This window comes from Bos indicus, chromosome 29, assembly GCF_029378745.1.
Source record: "Bos indicus isolate NIAB-ARS_2022 breed Sahiwal x Tharparkar chromosome 29, NIAB-ARS_B.indTharparkar_mat_pri_1.0, whole genome shotgun sequence".
NCBI lineage: Eukaryota > Metazoa > Chordata > Mammalia > Artiodactyla > Bovidae > Bos > Bos indicus.
The window spans coordinates 443,221-460,813 of NC_091788.1; positions in this window are offsets into that span (position 1 = coordinate 443,221).

Below are 17,593 nucleotides of genomic sequence, written 5' to 3' on the forward strand. Positions count from 1 at the left end.
CTTTGGAAGACAGTCTGACAGTTTTTTCAGTAACCACATGGGACAAGCACTGAATTCTATACATGACAAGTGGTGGAAGCCAGGTTTCTTACCATTGGAATGGGAAGTTACAGAGAAACAAAAGGAAAGGTTACAAGATCCACGGAGACATCATGACAAATTACCTTTAACTGAATATGTTCAAAGGTAAGCTGGAATACATGTATACATTTCCAAGTATTGTCAGCTGAGCATATTTAGCTCCTACATGTATGTTTTACATATCATTCTCTAATGAAAGGGAACAGGAAATGTCCCTGGTGGTCTGGTGGTAAAGGATGTGCCTACCAATGCAGGGAACACAGGTTCAATTCCTGGTGCTAGAAGATTCCACATGTGCAGGGGCTACTAAGCCCCCGTACAACTATTGAAGTACTTGCATGCTCCAGACCCCATGTTCTGCAACCAGAGAAAGCGCTGCACAATGAGAAGCCATGGCACAGCAATTAGAGGGCAGCCTCTGTTCACTACAGCTAGACATCTTGCAACAGAGATAATAGCATAGTCAAAAATAATTCAATTTTTTTTAAAAAAGGACAGAATTTCTTTGAATAAATGATTGAGACTAGGGGTAAGGCAGTAAATATATGAGCCAGGATAATCTTAATGTATGAGAAAGTAAAGAAAGTAAAGACAACTATCAAGCTGTCCAAACGGATAAAAATGAATGATTACACAGTTTAATCTGTATACAGTAGCAAATAATAATCTTAAAAGGAATTTAAAAAAATAATTCCCTTTCAGTAATGTCAACATTAATAAAATACATTGCCATGGATGTAACAAGGATGACAAGACTCACACACTGGAAATTATACACAATTGCTGAAAAATATGCTGAATACATGTACAGATATACCATAGTGATGGAAAGACTTAAGATGACAATACCATGGAATTCATCTCCAATCTGAAATGAAGATTCAGTATGAATTACAAAAGACTGAAAGGTCATTGCTGAAACATGAAAGGCACCAGGACTCTTGGCCTCCAAAGGAGAAGAATTCAATCCAGGGCCAGTTGACGAAGCTTGATCGCTCAGAGGTTTTGTGTCATAAAGTTTTATTAAAGTATAAAAGAGATAGGGAAAGCTGCTGACATAGACATCAGATGGGGGCAGTAAGAGTACCCCCTGCTGGTCTTTAGCCAGATGTTATACAGCTGCTAGCAGTCTGTTAAGGAAAGAAAGGCAGTGTCTCAGAGAATGGCACCAGGCCCCTCACGCACAACATGCATCGAGATAACATTGGCAGCAGGTGAGTCATCCCGGGCCATAAAATGATTGACATGAATCTTGAAGAAAGGCATATTTCCAGGCAAATATATCGTTTCATTAACATAGATTAGGAGAACAAGGTATGTGTAAGACATACTGGTTTGTCAAGTCAGTTCTGAGCCTTTAGGGGGAACAAATCTGAAGACAGAGTCTAGCAGAAATACATAGTATATTAACATAGCTTAAGACAAACATTTCCTTATGAAAAAATGCATTGCTTAGCTCAAGGTTTGAGAAAAGTTAAGTTCCGGTGGAGCCAGGAGTCGTCATGGCAACACAGAATTTTCAGAGAAACCTCCTTTTAAATTTGTATCAAGAAGGGGGAAAAAATGTAACACTAATTTGTTTCCTCCGGCTGCTTAAGAGAGAGAGAAAAAAACGTCTGACACTTGCAGCCTATTTCCTCTGTCTGGAGACCCCTGGCCTTCCTGCCTGTTACCCTTTCAGGGCCTTTAGGAAGTAATACACAAGCTGACCCTAACATACACGTGGAATGACAAGGGACTCCAAAGAGCCAGAACAATCCCATGAGTCTGCAGTTCTAATGTCCTCTGGTATGCTGTGCTAAGTCGCTTCAGTCATGTCTGACTGTCAGAGCCTGCCAGGCTCCTCTGTCCATGGGAATTTTCCAGGCAAGAATACTGGAGTGGGTTGCCATGCCCTCCTCCAGGGGATCTTCCCAACCCAGGGACTGGATTCCTGCATTGGCAGGGAGATTCTTTACCACTAGCACCACCTGTGGCAAAAGTGCCTAAATAGACATCAGGGAAACCCAGTTAGGAGAAGGGACTCAAAGGAAAGGAAGTGAGAGAAGGAGACTCTTAGTCACACTCAAAGAAGCCTGGCAGGTAGTTTTGCAGGTGGAAGAGGAGGAGGAAGCAGGCTGGAGGTGTGTAGAAGATGAAAGAGGGAACTAAAGCAGGGGTCCCCAACCTCTAGGATCTAATGATCTGAGGTGGAGCTGATGAAATCATACTAGATTTCATACTAGGCCACTCAGCTGTGTCCAGTCCTTTGTAGTCCAACAGGCTCCTCAGTCCATTGAATTCTTCAGGCACGAACACTGGAGTGGACTGTCATTTCCTTCACCAGTAGATCTTCCAGCCCAGGGATTGAACCCGGGTCTCCTGCACTGCAGGCAGACTCTTTACCAATGGAGCCACCAGGGAACAGAAAGAGAAATAGAGTGCACAATAACTGAACTACACTTGAAACATCCCAAAATCTTCCCCCACCCCTGTCTGTCAAAAAAATTATCTTCCAAAAAAACTCCCGAGGTCAAGGAAGGAACTTCAAGTGTACTTATCTGTCACAGGTTGCTGGCTTAGGGAGATGCTGAAGCAGGGGGTCTTTAGGGGTAGAATCTCCCTTGTGTGGGGTCAACAAACCTCCAATAGCCTTGGTGATGATGGGAGAGATTTGTTTCATTTTTTAAAAAAATATCCTTGTGGAATAAACTTAGAACTAGCAATTCTCTTACAGTCTTCTTAATAAAAAGTTTTCTTTCTTATTGATCTGTGAAGTATCAACTATTACAATCACTGCTCTAATATACCTCATGGTGTTGCTGATACTATGGATATAATTATATGAAATAGAACTTATTCAATAAAAATGAAGCATCTGCCCTGTGCCCAGCACATTCCAAGGGTTGGGGAGGAAATGAAATACTCATTAAGATGCACAGCTGCTAGACACATTCTCTAAAAGAGCCTTTTACATTCCACCCAAGTTTATTCTCAATGTCAGCACTTGCCAATTAATGACCATGCTGGGTAGGAAGCTCATTAAAACCCAGGAGCCAGGATTCCTGGAAAGATATCCCATTCTCCCCTGGACAGTGCCTTTCCAGTCGAACTAGGCATCAGGCCTACTTGGAGATGGGTTTAGGTCCGGTTGTCTCCAAACTGCCAAGGGTTAGAGCGATGGGAGCTCTGTAAGAGGTAAGGGAAGAGCATCGGATGGATTTTTAAACTGTTGATCAGCTTCACAGATACAGCACCCCAGGGAGAAAATCAGGCACCCTGTGCCCCTAGGAAGGGTATGCAGCTTCACACAGAGTGTGCCTTCATAGGTGCGAAGAATGTTCCTGACAGACTTAACCTCACTAGAGCTCTCCTACAGAGCAAAGAGGTGTGGATGAAGTTTTGCCTTTCCTTGTGAGTGTGGGTCTCCTACTTTGGCCCCAGGCTCAGGGGAAACATCCCCTGAGGAAAGACCTCCAAGAAGCACTTTTTCCCCAGGCTGGGAAGCAGAGTTTGCAGGATGAAGGCAAAGCGACCCTCCCTTATAGAAGAGGCAGCCAACTGCGTGTGTTTGCAAGCCTGTATTTGGAAGGAACATGTTAGCTTCTACAACAGGAGACCTCAAGATCTGCTCAGAAGACCGAAATTCCAGAGTCAGGGCCGAACATCTCTCCTGCCCTTTGCGAGCCTTGAAAAGACATTCCTGGTGTCTAGCATTACTGCCCATGAAGGGGCAGGCTGCGGGAGTGTGTGAGACATGACTGGCGCCTTACTGGCCTCAGCTCTGCTATTGCCTTTCCAGTCGAACTAGACCCCAGGCCTACTTGGATAGGGAGTGGGGCCTGGTTGTCTCCAAAATGCCAAGGGCTAGAGCAATGTGAGCTCTGTTGCAGTTAAAGGAAGAGCAATTGGATAGCTTTACAAGCTGTTGCTTGGATGCACAGCTTCAGTGCTCCTCGCAGAGAAACAGGAACCTTGGGCACCTATGCTGGGTATGCAGGTTCACAAACAGTGTCTCCATAGGAACCAAGAATGTTCCTGACACACTTAGGCTCACTAGAGCTCTCTTACACAGGAAAGACTTGTGGATGTGGTTTTGCCTTCCCCTGTGAGTGTTGGCCCCTACCTCGGTCCCAGGCTCAGGGGAAACAGCCCCTGATAAAAGAACTCAAGGAAGCCCTTTTCCGGCAGGCTGTTAAGTGGAGTTCGCAGGATGCAGGGAAAGCGAGTCTCCTTTGCAGGAGCAGAGGCAGCAAACCGGCATGTCTTTGCAAGCCTGTATTTGGAAGGAAAGGGTTAGCTTCTACAAGGGGAGACCTCAAGATCTGCTCAGAAGACCAAAATTTCAGAGTCAGGGTCAAGATTCTCCTCTGCCCTTTGCGAGCTTTGCAAAGACATTCCTAGCTTCTAGCATTACTGCCCATGAAGGAGCCGGCTGCGAGAGTGAGACATGAATGGGGGCTGTACTGGCCTAAGCTCCGCTACTGCCTTTCCAGTCGAACTAGGCCCCAGGCCTACTTGGGTAGGGGGTGGGGTCCGGTTCTCTCCAAACTGCCAAGGGATAAAGCAATGGGAGTTCTGTCAGAGGTAAGGCAATAGCAATCGGATAGATTTTCAAGCTGTTGCTTGGCCACACAGCTTTAGCGCCCCCATGGACAGAAACAGGCGCCCTGTGTCACTATATGGGGTACGCAGTTTCAGACACAGAGTGTGTATCTGTAGGAGCGAAGAATGTTCCTGACAGATGTAGGCTCACTAGAGCTCTCCTAGGAGCAAAGAGATGTGAAGATTTGCTTTACCCTGTGAGTGTGGGTCCCTACCTCAGCCCTAGGCTCAGGGGTAACAGCCTCTGAGGAAAGACCTCCAGGAAGCGTTTTTCCTGCAGGTGGGAAGATGAGTTCGCAGAATGTAGGGAAAGTGAGCCTCCCTCGTCGGGGAGGGAGCCAACTGGCGTGTGTTTGCAAGCCTGTTTTTGGAAGGAACAGGTTAGCTTCAACAACGGGAGCCATGCAGATCTTCTCAGAGGACAGAAATTCCTAGCTTCTAGTAGTACTGCCACTGAAGGAGCAGGCTGCGGGGGTGAGTGAGACATGACTGGGTGCCTTACTGGCCTCAGCTCTGATATTGCCTTACCAGATGAACTAGAACCCAGGCCTACTTAGACAGGGGTTGGGGTCCGATTGTTTCCAAAGTGCCAAGGGCTAGAGCAATGGTAGCTCTGTCATAGGTAAGGCAAGAGTAATCTGCTGGATTTTCAAACTGTTGCTTGGCCACACAGCTTCAGCGCCACATGGAGAGAATCAGGCAGCCTGTGCGCCTAGTTGGGCATGCAGTTTCACACACAAAGTGTGTCTCCATAGGAGCCAAGAATGTTAATAACAGACTTAGGTTTACTAGAGGTCTCCACAGAACAAAGACGTGTGGATGTGGATTTGCCTTCCCATGAATGTGGGACCCCCACCTCGGCCCCAGGCCCAGGGGAAACAGCCCGTGAGGAAAGCCCTCCAAGAAGTGCTTTGCCAGAAGCTGGGAAGTGGAGTTCATAGGATGTGGGGAAAGAGAGCCTCCCTTGGGGAAGAAGAGGCAACCTACTAGTGTGTGTTTTCAAGCCTAAATTTGGAAGGAATGGGTTAGGTTCTACAACTGGAGCCCTCCAGATCTGCTCAGAGGACCAAAATTCCAGTCAAGCCAAGATTTTCCTCTGCCCTTGAGAAACTTGCAAAGATACTCCTAGCTACTAGCATTACTGCACATGAAGGAGCAGGCTGTTGGAGTGTGTGAGACATGACTGGGGCCATACTAGGCTCAGCTCTGCTATTGCCATTCCATTCGAAATAGGACCCAGGCCTACTTGGAGAGGGGTTAGGGTCCGGTTTTTTCCAAACTGCAAAGGGCTACAGCAATGGGAGCTCTGTCAGAGGTAAGGCAAGAGTAATTGGACGGATTCTCAAGCTGATGCTTGGCCTCACATCTTCAGCACCACAAGGAAAGAATCAGGCTCCGTATGCCCCTATGTTGGGTATGCAGCTGCACACAGAGTATGTCTCCATAAGAGCCAAGAATGTTCCAGACAGACTTAGATTCACTAGACCTCTCCTACAGAGCAAACAGGTGTGGATGAAGTTTTGCCTTCCCCTGTGTGTGTGGACCCCTACCTCAGCTCCAGGATCAGGGGAAACAGCCCATGAGGAAAGACCTCCAAGAAACGCTTTCCCATAGCCTGGGAAGTTCAGTTCACAGGACTTGGGGAAAGCGACCTCCCTCGGGGAAGAAGAGGCAGCCAACCCATGTGTGTTTGTAAGCCTGTATTTGGAAGGAACAGGTTCGCTTCTAACATGGGAGACCTCCAGATATGCTCAGAGGACTGAAATTCCACAGTCAGTTCCAAGCATCTCATCTGCTTTTGCGACACTTGCAAAAATATTCCTAGCTTCTAGCATTACTGCCCATGAAGGGACAGGCTGCAGGAGTATGTGAGACATGACTGGGCGCCTTACTGTCCTCAGCTCCGCTATTGCATTTTCAGATGAACTAGGCTGCAGGCCTACTTGGAGAGGTGTTAGGGTCCTGTTGTTTCCAAACTACCAAGGGCTACAGCAATGGGAGCTCTGTCAGAGGTAAAAAAAATAGCAATTGGATGGATTCTCAAGCTGTTTTTTGGACACACAGTTTCAGTGCTGCATGGAGAGAATCAGGTCCCCTGTGCCACTTTTTGGGTATTGAGCTTCATACACAGAGAGTGGAAAAGTTGTCTTAAAGCTCAATATTCAGAAACAAAGATCACGGCACCCGGTCCCATCACTTCAAGGAAAATAGATGGGGAAACAATGGAAACAGTGGCTGACTTTATTTTGGGGGGAGAAAAAATCACTCCAACATCAACTGGAGAAAAAATATGAGATTCCCCCATCAGTGCGAGATGAGGCCCTTTATTCCTGCAGAGCCTAGGGAGCAATCAAAACTAGAGAGGAGGCTGGACTCCCTTCATGCAACTCAAGGGGGCCCAGAGATCCCCATCACAACTCGAGATGAAACCCGAGTTTCCCGCCACACCTTGAGAAGAGCTCCACGTTTCCCACCTGATCTGAAGATGAGGGCCCATTCCCTGCTTCAACTCAAGAGGAATCCCAACTTCCCCTCGCACCACAAGAGGAGGCCTGTCTTACCTATTGAATCTTGAGTGGAACCCCGTGAATCCTGATGCAAGGAAAAAGGACACCGAGTTCCCCCTCAGCTCGAGATAAGTCCTGATTGCCCTGCACCAGCATCAATGGAACACTGAGTACCCCTCAAAAAATGATTGAAGGCCTGATTCCCTGCTGATCCTTTGAAAAAGTCCAAATTCCCTGCCTGAACTCGACAGGAGGCCTGACACCCCTTTGACAACTCGAGAGGAAAGCAGAGTTCCCCGCCTCAACAACAGACGAGGCCTGACTCCCTAGTTGAAGCTTGATAGGAGGCGCAAGATCCCTGTCGCCACTGGAGAGGAACACTGAGTTTCCCGACTGAACTCTAGACACGGCCCTATTCAATGGTGGCACCTTGAGAGGAATCCCAACGTACCCCTGGCAACTCGAAAAGAGACCTGACTTCTCTGAGGCAACACGAGAGGGTCCCTGAGGTTCCCGTTGCAAATCGAGAGGAACCCAAAGCTTCCCGCTACAACTCGAGAAATACTAGGAGATTCTCCCTTCAATGCGAGATGAGGCCCCTACCGCTGCAGCGTCTCAAGAGAAATCCCACCTTCCCTCTTGAGCCTCGAAATGTTAATTGACACCCTTTATGCAACTCAAGAAGTTCCCCGACATACCCGTCTCCACTAGAGAGGAACACCGAGTTTCCCACCTCAACTCAAGAACAGCCCCGTTTTCCCCTCCTCATCTCAAGATGAGGGTAACTTCCCATTTCATCTGGAAAGGATCCCGACTTTTTCGTCACAGCTCAAGAGGAGACCAGTCTCATCTTGAAACTCGAGAGCAACTCAAGGGGTGTGTCACAATTCTAGAAGACCCAGATGCCCCAATCCACTCGAGATAAGGCCTGATTCCCCTGCAATGACTCGAATGTAACACTGACTATCAAAGCACAACACAAAGGGAGGACTCAGAGCCCCATGGAAAGTCTAGATATAGACCCAGATCCCTACCTCCACTCAACAGGTGGCCTGACACCCATTTTACAGCTCGAGAGGGAAGAGGAGTCCCTTGCCTAAACACGAAACAATGTCTGACTCCCCAGTTGAATCTCCATAGGAACCCCGAGATCACTGTCAGAACTGGAGAGGAACCCTGAGTTTCCCACCTCAACTCGATATGAGATCCTAATTCCCTGTACTAACACGAGAAGAATCCCTAGAAGCCCCTCAAAACTTGCAAGGATTCCTGACTTCCCAGAGACAATGTGAGAGACTTCCTCAAGTCCCCGTCGCAACTTGAGGGAACACAAAATTCCTGCCGAAACTCCAGAAACACCTTGAGATTCCCCCTTCCATGACAATTGAGGCGTGATTCCCCTGCCGTGACTCCAGAGCAAACCCGGGATCCCCCTCGCAATTTGAATGGAGACTTGACTTCCCTGAGGCAACACAAGAGGCTCCCTGAGTTCCCTGTGGTACCTGGAGAGGAATCCCAAGGCTCCCACCGCAACCCCAGAAAACCAGGATATTCTCTCGTCAAGGCGAGATGAGGCCCTTTTCTCCTACAGCATCCAGAGAGCAATCCCGAGTTCCCTCTCCAGACTCCAGATGAGGCGTGAATCCCTTCATGCAACTCAAGGGTGCCCAGAGATCCCTGTCACAACTCGAGATGAAACCCGAGTTTCACGCCACAACTCGAGAAGAGCCCCGTGTTTCCCACCTCCTCTGGAGATGACGGTGCATTCCCTGCTTCAGCTCAAGAGGAATCCCAACTTCCCCTCACACCACAAGAGGAGGCCTGTCTCACCTGTTGAATCTTGAGTGGAACCCCAAAGATCCTACTGCAAGGAAAAAGGACACCACTCAGCTCCAGATAAGTCCTGATTCCCCTGCACCAGCTCCAGTGGAACACTGAGGATACCCTCACAACATGATGGGAGGCCTGACTCCCGTGCTGATCCTTTGAAGAAGCCCAAATTTCCTGCCTGAACTTGACAGGATGCCTGACACCCCTTTGATAACTCAAGATGAAAGCAGAGTTCCATGCTTCGATCCCAGACGAGGCCTGACTCCCTAACTGAAACTTGATAGGAAGCCCAAGATCCCTGTCGCTGCCAGAGATGAACACTGAGTCAACTGACTGAACTCTAAACACGGCCCTATTCACCGGCAGCTACCGAGAGGATTCCGAACGTGCCCCTCGCAACTCGAAAAGAGACCTGACTTCTCTGAGGCAACACGAGCGGGCCCCTGAGGTCCCCGTCGCAACTCGAGAGGAACCCCAAGCTTTCTGCCGCAACTCGAGAAAAACCATGAGATTCTCCCCTCAACATGAGATGAGGCCCTTTTCCAGAGCAGTGTCTCGAGACGAATCCCACATTGCCTCTTGAAATGCAAAAGGGTACTGGACACCCTTTATGCATCTCAGGAAGTTCCCGAGATACCCGTCCCCACTCGAGAGGAATACCGAGTTTCACACCACAACTCAAGAAGAGGACCGTTTTCCCCCTCCTCCACTCGAGATGAGGGTCAGTTCCCCTGCTTCATCAGTAAAGGAATCCCAACGTTCCCGTCGCACCTCGAGAGGAGGTCAGTCTCACCTTGAAACTCCAGCACCTCCCCATTAGCCGTGCCTCCGTTCAGAAAGACCCTGATGTCCTCATCCACTCCAGAAAAGCCTGATTGCCCTGCACTGACTCGACTGTAACCCCAAGGATTGACTCTAAACACGAAGGGAGGTGTGACAGCCCTATGGCACCTCCAGAAAAAGCCCCAGATCCCTATGTCAACTCGACAGGAAGACTGACATCCCTTTTACACCTCAAGAGGAAAGCAGAGTTCCATGTCTCCACACGAGACGAGGCCTGACTCCCCTGTGGAAACTCCATACGAACCCCAAGATCCATGTCAGACCTGGAGAGGAGCCCTGAAGTTCTGGCGTCAACTCGAGATGAGGCCCTATGCCCCTGTACTGACTGGAGAGGAATCCCAAAAAGCCCCTCGCAACTCGAATGGAGGTTTGACTTTTCGGAGGCAAGACGAGCAGGTCCCTGAGGTCCCCATGGCAACTTGAGAGGAACCCCAAGTTTCCTGCCTCAACTCGAGAAAACCAGGAGATTCTCCCCACAACGCAAGCTGAGGCCCCTTTCTGCTGCAGCATCACGAGAGAAATCCCACCTTCCCTCTTGAGCTTCCAAAGGGTACTTGACACCCTTTATGCAACTCAAGAAGTTCCCCGACATACGCGTCTGCACTTGAGAGGAACACTGACTTTCCCGCCACCACTCAAGAAGAGCCCTGTTTTCCCCTCCTCATCTCGAGATGAGGGTCCACTCCCCAGCTTCGTCTGCAAAGGAATTCCAACGTTCCCATCACACCTCAAGAGGAGGCCGGTCTCACCTTGAAACTCCAGAGGAATGCCAGAGGTCGTGTCACAATTTGAAAAGACCCTGAAGTCCCCATTCACACGAGATAAGGCCTGGTTCCCCTGCAATGACTCGAATTCAACCCCGAGTTTCAGCTCAAAACATGAAGGGAGGACTGAGAGCCCCGTGGCACCTCTAGAAATAGCCCCAGTTCCCTACCTCAGCTCAACAGGAGGCCTGACACCCCCTTTACACCTCTAGAGGGAAGCGGAGTTCCATGTCTCAACACGAGACGACGTCTGACTCCCCAGTGGAATCTCCACAGGAACCCCAAGATCTATGTCAGAACTGGAGAGGAACCCTGAGTTTCCTGCCTCAATTCAACATGAGGCACTAGTCCCCTGCACCAACTCAAGAGGAATCCCGAGAGGCACCTCACAACTCCAAAGGATTCCTGACTTCCCAGAAACAAGATGAGAGGCTCCCTCAGGTTCCCTTGGCAACTCGAGGGAATGCAAACTTCCTGCCGAACCTCTAGAAACACCTTTAGATTCCCCCTTCCATGCGAATTGAAGCCTGATTCCCCTGCCGTGACACCAGAGCAATCCCGCACTCCCCCTCACAACTCGAATGGAGACTTGACTGCTCTGAGGCAACAGGAGTGGCTCCCTGAGTTCCCTGTGGTACCTGGAGAGGAATCCCAAGCCCCCCGCCACAACTCCGGAAAACCCAGGAGATTTCCCCATCAATGCAAGAGGAGGCCCTTTTCTCCTACAGCACCCAGAGAGAAATCCCGAGTTCCCTCTCCAGACTCGAGAGGAAGCGTGACTCCCTTCATGCAACTCAAGGGGGCCCAGAGATCCCCGTCACAACTCGAGATGAAACCCGAGTTTCCTGCCACAAGTCAAGAGGAGCCCCGTGTTTCCCACCTCCTCTGGAAATGAGAGCCCATTCCCTGCTTCAGCTCAAGAGGAATCCCAACTTCCCCTAGATTCCCCTGCACCTGCTCCAATGGAACACCGAGGATACACTCACAACATGACGGGAGGCCTGACTCTCCTGCTGATCCTTTGAAGATGCCCAAATTCCCTGCCTGAACTCGACAGGAGGCCTGACACCCCTTTGACAACTCGACAGGAAAGCAAAGTTCCATGCCTTGACCCAAGACGAGGCCTGACTCCCTAGTTGAACCTTGATAAGAAGCCCGAGATCCCTGTCACCGCTGGAGAGGAACACTGAGTCAACCAACTGAACTCTAGACACGGTCCTATTCACCGGCAGCGACTCAAGAGGAATCCTGACGTGCCCCTCGAAACTCGAAAAGAGACCTGGCTTCTCTGAGGCAACACGAGCGGGTCCCTGAGGTCCCTGTCGCAACTCGAGAGGAACCCCAAGCTTCCTGCCGCAACTCGAGAAAAACCATGAGATTCTCCCCTCAACATGAGATGAGGCCCTTTTCCAGAGCAGTGTCTCGAGACGAATCCCACGTTTCCTCTTAAACGCGACGAGTATCGAGTGGGGACGGGTATCTCGGGGAACTTCCTGAGTTGCATAAAGGGTGTCAATTACGCTTTCGAGGCTCAAGGGGAAGGTGGGATTTCTCTGGAAATGCAAAAGGGTACTGGACACCCTTTATGCAACTCAGGAAGTTCCCCAAGATATCCGTCCCCACTCGAGAGGAACACCGAGTTTCACACCACAACTCAAGAAAAGCCTCGTTTTCCCCTTCCTCCACTCGAGATGAGGGTCAGTTCCCCTGCTTCATCAGTAAAGGAATCTCAACGTTTCCGTCGCACCTCAAGAGGAGGCCGATCTCACATTGAAACCCGAGTGCCTCTCTGGGAGCCGTGCCTCCATTCAGTAAGACCCCGATGTCCCAATCCACTTCAGATAAGCCTGATTGCTTATCACTGACTCGACTGGAAACCCTAGGATTGACTCTAAACACGAAGGGAGGTGTGACAGCCCTATGGCACCTCCAGAAAAAGCCCCAGATCCCTGTGTCAACTCGACAGGAAGCCTGACACGCCTTTTACACCTTGAGAGGAAAGCGGAGTTCCATGTCTCCACACGTGACAAGGCCTGACTCCCCTGTGGAAACTCCATAGGAACCCCGAGATCCATGTCAGACCTGGAGAGGATCTCTGAGGTTCCAGTGTCAACTCGAGATGAGGACCTATGCCCCTGCACCGACTGGAGAGGAACCCCGAAAAGCCCCTCGCAACTCGAATGGAGGCTTGACTTTTCGGAGGCAAGACGAGCGGGTCCCTGAGGCCCCTGTGGCAACTCGAGAGGAACCCAATTTCCCGTCTGCAACTCGAGAAAAACCAGGAGATTCTCCCCTCAATGCAAGATAAGTCCCTTTTCCGCTGCAGTGTCTCAAGAGAAATCTGAGCTTTCCACTTGAGCCTTGAATGGGTACTTGACACCCTTTATGCAACTCAAGAAGTTCCCTGAAATAACCATCTGCACTCGAGAGGAACACCGATTTTCCAACCACAACTCAAGAAGAGCCCCGTTTTCCACTCCTCATCTTGAGATGGGGGTCCATTCCACTGCTTTGTCTGCAAAGGAATCCAGAGGTTCCCATCACACCTCAAGAGGAGGCTGGTCTCACCTTGAAACTCCAGAGGAACTCCAGATGTATTGCCACAATTCGAAAAGACCCCGATGTCCCCATTCACTTGAGATAAGCTCTGATTCCCCTGCAATGACTCGAATGCAACCCCGAGTATCAACTCAACAACATGAAGGGAGGACTGAGATCCCCATGGCACCTCTAGAAATAGCCCCAGATCCCTACCTCAACTCAACGGGAGGCCTGACACCCCTTTTACACCTCAAGAAAGAAGCAGAGTTCCATGCCCCAACACAAGACGATGTTTGACTCCCCAGTGGAATCTCCATAGGAACCCCAAGATCCATGTCCAAGCTGGAGAGGAACCCTGTGTTTTTCGCCTCAACCTGAGATGAGGCCGTAGTCCCCTGCACCAACTCAAGAGGAATCCCGAGAGGCCCCTCACAACTAGCAAGAATTCCTGACTTCCCAGGGACAACACGATAGGCTCCCTGAGGTCCCCGTCGCAACTCGAGGGAACCCAAACTTCCTGCCGCAACTCAAGAAACACCTTGAGATTCCCCCTTCCATTCAAATTGAGGCCTGATTCCCCTGCGATGACTCCAGAGCAACCCCGCACTCCCCCTCGCAACTCGGGTGGAGACTTGAGTGCCCTGAGGCAACAAGAGTGGCTCCCTAAGTTCCCCGTGGTACCTGGAGAGGAATCCCAAGCCTCCCGCTGCAACTCGAGAAAAACCAAGAGATTCCCCCATCCACGCTAGATGAGGCCCTTTGTTCCTGCAATACCCAGAGACCAATCCCAAGTTCCCTCTCCAAACTCAAGAGGAGGCTTGACTTCCTGTATGGAACTCAAGGGGCTCCAAGAGATACCCGTGGCAACTCGAGAGGGGAGCAGTGTTCTTTGCTTCAATGCGAGACAAGACCTGACTCCCCAAGGGAACCTTGATAGCAACCCCAAGATTCCTGTAGCCACTGGAGAGGAACACGGAGTTTCTGGACACAAGAGTAGATGAGGCCTATTTCCCCTGCAGGAACTTGAGAGGAATCCTGAGGAGCCCGTCACAACTCAAAATGAGACCTGACTTCCCTGAGGCAATATGAGCGGGACCCTGAGGTCTCTGTCACAACTCGAGTGGAACCCCAAACTGCCCGCCAAACCTCGAGAAAAACCACAGGATTCTTCCCTCCACATGAGATGAGGCCCTTTTCTGCCACAGCGTCTCGAGAGAAATCCCACATTCCCTCTTGAAACTCGCAACGGTGCTTGACACCCTTTATGCAACTCAAGAAGTTCCCCAGGATACCTGTCCCCACTCAAGAGGAACACCGAGTTTCCCGGCACAACTCAATCTGAGCCCCTTTTCCCCTCCTCATCTCGAGATGAGGGTTGATTCCCCTGCTTTGTCTGGAAAGGAATCCTGACATTCCTGTCGCACCTCAAGAAGAGAATGGTCTCACATTGAAACTCGAGAGGAACCCTCGTGGGTCGTGCCACAATCAGAAAGACACCGATTTCCCCATTCACTCTAGATAAAGCCTGATTCCCCTGCACCAATTGGAATGTAACCCCGAGTGTCAAGTCACCACACGAAGGGGAACTGACACCCCAGTTGTATCCTCGAGCAAGAGCCCAGGTTCCAAATACAAGTCGACAAGAGGCCTGACACCCCATTAACAACTCGAGAGGAAAGTGGAGTTCCATGCCTCAACACAAGACGTGGCCTGACTCCCCTGTGAAAACTCCACAGAAACCCCGAGATCGATGTCAGAAATGGAGAGGAAGCCCGAGGTCCCCGCCTTATCTCGAAATGAGGCCCTATTCCCCTGCAGCAACGTGAGAGGAATCCCGAGGTGCCCCTCGCAATTCAAAAGGGGATCTGACTTCCCTGAGGAAACACGAGCGGGTCCCCCAGGTCCCCATGCAACTCGAGAGGAACCCTAAGCTTCTTCCCGCCACAACTCGACAAAAACCTCGAAATTCTCCCCTCCACACCAGAAGAGGCCCTTTTAAGCTGTAGCGTTTCAAAAGAAATCCCACGTTCCCGCCTGGAACTCGAAAGGGTACTTGACACCCTTTATGAAACTCAAGAAGTTTCCCGAGATACCCGTCCCCACTCAAGAGGAACCCTGAGTTTCCCGCCACAACTCAAGAAGAGCCCTGTGTTCCCTTCCTCAACTCGAGATGAGGGTTGATTCCCCTGCCTCGTCTGGAAAGGAATGCCGACATCCCCATTGCACCTCAAGAGGAGGCCTGTCTCAACTTGAAACTGTAGTGGAACCCGGGAGTCCTAGCACAACTCAAAAGACACCGATTTCCCCATCCACTCGAGATAAGGCCTGATTCCCCTGAAACCCTCGAATGTAACCCAAAGAATCAACTCACAACATGAAGGGAGGACTGATACCCCAGTTGCAAATTCAAGCAAAGACCCAGGTCCCAAATTCAACTCGACTGGAGGCCTGAAACCCCTTTTATGACTCGAGAAGAAATCAGAGTTCCATGCCTCAACACAAGTTGAGACCTGACTCCCTTTTTGAAACTGTATACACAATCCCGAGATCCATGTCAGAACAGGAGACGAAGCCTGAGGTTCCTTCCTCAACTCGAGATGAGGCTCTATTCCATTGCACCAACTCCAGAGGAATCCTGTGAGGCCCCTCAACCTTGAAAATATTCTTGACTTCCCATAGGCAACATGAGAAGCTCCCTGAGGTCCCCGTCGCAAGTCAAGGGAACCCAACTTGAGAAAACCCACAAGATTCCCCCGTCAACATGAGATGAGGCCTTTTTTTCCTGCATTGCCTAGACAGCAATCCTGAGTTCCCTCTCAAAACTCGAGAGGAGGCTTGTCTCCCTTCATGCAACTCAAAAGAGCCCAGAGACCCCGTCACAACTCGAGATGAAACCCGATTTCCCACCACAACTCAAGAAGAGTCCCATCTTTCCCACGTCATCTGGAGAAGAAGGTCCATTCCCTGCTTTAACTCAAGAGGAATCCCACTTCCCCTCACACCACAAGAGGAGGACTGTCTCGCCTATTGAAACTCGAGTGGAACCCCGCATAACCTGTTGCAAGGAAAAAGGACACCGAGCTCCCCCTCAACTCGAGATAAGTCCTGATTCCCCTGCACCAGCTCCAACGGAACACCCAGTATCCCCTCACAACATGATGGGAGGCCTGTCTCCTCCGCTGATCCTCTTTAAAAAGCCCAAATTCCCCGCCTGAACTCGACAGGAGGCCTGTCAGCCCTTTTACAACTCGAGAGGAAAGCAGAGTTCCATGCCTCAACATGAGACGAGGACTGACTCCCTAGTTGAAACTTGATCGGAACCCCGAGATCCCTGTCCCCACTGGAGAGGACCACTGAGTTTATTGACTGAACTCTAGATACGGCCCTATTCGCCTGCAGTGACTTGAGAGGACATGCCCCTCACAACTCGAAAAAAGACCTGACTTCTCTGAGGAAACACAAGCGGGTCCCTGAGGTCCCCATGGCCACTCGAGAGGAACCCCAAGCTTCCAGCCGCAACTCATGAAAAACCATGAGTTTCTCCCCTCAATGTGAGTTGAGGCCCTTTTCCAGAGCAGTGTCTCGAGAGAAATCCCACATTCCCTCTTAAAACTTAAAAGGGTACTTGACACCCTTTATGCAACTCAAGAAGTTTCCTGATACCCTTCCCCACTCGAAAGGAACACCAAGTTTCACACCACAACTCAAGAAGAGCCCCGTTTTCCCCTCCTCAACTCAAGATGAGGGTCGATTCCCCTGCTTCGTCAGTAAAGAAATATTGACCTTCCCGTCGTACCTCAAGAGGAGGCCAGTCTCACCTTGAAATTCGAGAGAATCCCCGAGAGTCATGCCTCAATTTAAAAAGACCCCGATTGCCCCATCCACTCCAGATAAACCTGATTCCTTTTCAATGACTTGACTGTAACCCCAAGTATCAACTCACAACACGAAGGGAGGTCTGACAGCCCTGCAGCACCTCGAGAAAAAGCCCCAGATCCCTATGTCAATTCAACAGGAAGCCTGACACCCCTTTTACACCTCGATTGGAAAGTGGAGTTCCATGTCTCAACACGAGAGGAGGCCGGAATCCCCTGTTGAAACTCCATAGGAACCCAAAGATCAATGTCAGAACTGGAAGGAACCCTGAGGTTCTAGCCTCAACTTGAGATGAGGCTCTATGCCCCTGAACCAACTTAAGAGAAACGCCTAGAGGCCCCTCGCAACTCAAATGGAGACTTGACTTTCATGAGGCAAGACAAGCGGGTCCCTGAGGCAAGATGAGCAGGTTCCTGAAAACTGGAGAGGAACCCCATGTTTCCTGCTGCAACTTGAGAAAAACCATGATATTCTCCCCTCAACGCAAGTTGAGGTCCTTTTCTGCTGCAGCATCTCAAGGGAAATCCCACGTTTCCTCTTGAAACTCGAAAGGGTACTTGAGGAGGC